The sequence below is a fragment of the Phoenix dactylifera genome, chromosome 12 (assembly GCF_009389715.1).
Source record: "Phoenix dactylifera cultivar Barhee BC4 chromosome 12, palm_55x_up_171113_PBpolish2nd_filt_p, whole genome shotgun sequence".
Classification (NCBI taxonomy): domain Eukaryota; kingdom Viridiplantae; phylum Streptophyta; class Magnoliopsida; order Arecales; family Arecaceae; genus Phoenix; species Phoenix dactylifera.
In genome coordinates, this window is record NC_052403.1 from 14,301,020 (window position 1) to 14,302,432 (window position 1,413).

At 42.1% G+C, this 1,413-nt stretch overlaps 1 non-coding gene across 1 annotated transcript; it reads right to left on the reverse strand.

Moving 5' to 3' along the window:
• Window positions 1-580: 580 nt before the first annotated feature.
• Window positions 581-686, reverse strand: LOC120112815. Its single transcript, XR_005514447.1, has one exon. It is a non-coding gene; the product is annotated as a small nucleolar RNA R71 (small nucleolar RNA).
• Between the last annotated feature and the right edge of the window lie 727 nt (window positions 687-1,413).

A 1,413-nucleotide genomic window follows, 5' to 3' on the forward strand; every position in this document is an offset into this window, starting at 1 on the left:
TTCAAACCAGTTAGGAGCTGTCTAGTGATTTTAGGACAAATACAAGGATTGATGTGTTTTTCTTTTATTGCATGCTTGATTGATCGAGTACTAGTGTATGCAGGAGTCGTTCTAGAGTACGACCTATTACCTTTTGACCCTGAAATAGAACGACCCTTAGGAATATTCGAGCTAAGATCAAAACATTAGATCATCCCCACCTCTTAAGATGGCTGAAGAACAACCCAAACTCCTGAGGGAGTACTTTACTCCCACTATTTACACTTCCCATCTTGCATTCGATTACCTGAAGTAGCAGCTGTACAATATGAAATAAAGTCTAGTGTGATCCAAATGCTCCCATCTTTTTATGGGCTCACCAACGAAGACCCATATAAACACCTAGATGAATTTCTTGAGATTTGCACCACTGTCAAGATTCAGAATTTCACTGATGATGCCTGAAACTTAGATTATTCCCCTTCTCCCTTAAAGATAGAGCCAAACAATGGCTGAATTCTTTAGAAGCCTTCGATTCGTTCTTGGGATCAAATGCAACAAGAATTCCTTAAAAAATACTTTCCCATAGGAAGAACGAACCAGTTTAGACGTGCCATTACAAGCTTCTCCCAAACTGAGGGAGAAGAATTTCATGAAACTTGGGAGAGATTTCGGGACCTAATCCGTAAATGCCCTCATCATCAAATACCTAAGTGGCAGCTAGTGCAATATTTCTATGACGGATTGACTGAACGAAACCGTCAGATGATCGATGCTGCATGCGGGGGGACTTTCATGCTTCGAAATGAGCATGAAGCATGGCAATTATTTGAAAATCTTAATGAAAACTCCCTCCACCATGCTTCATGTTCTCGTCAAGCACCCCCGAATTTTCAAAAAAAGGGCCATTTGTGAAATAAGTCATTCTATGGACCTGTCTAGCAAGGTAGATGCATTGTCCCATAAGATTGACCAACTAATGATAGGAGGACATGTCGTTAGCTCTTCCCAAGCACAAGTGTGCTATCTGTTCTAGCCCATCGCATCCTATTCATGAGTGCCCCTCAGCACCCCAATTCCGAACTCGTGCAAGAACACATCAATGCTGCCAAACACAGCCCAGACCGGGTAATGATCCATTTTCCAATACATATAATCGGGATGGCGGAATCATCCAAATTTTTCTTGGAGGCAGCAAGCTTCGAATACTCCCAACCCTCTCTCCAAAATTTTCAAAACCCTCAGAATTTTCATCTCTACCGTCCCTCAACTCAATTTCAACACCCTCCTCCTCCAACCCAAAGAAATACAGCCTTTGAGGAGAAGTGTTGACTGCCCTTCAAGGTTTGGAGGCAAACACACAACTATTGCACTCTCACACGCAATCAATTGCTAAGCTAGAATCCCAAATGGGTCAACTAGCTAATGCATTAA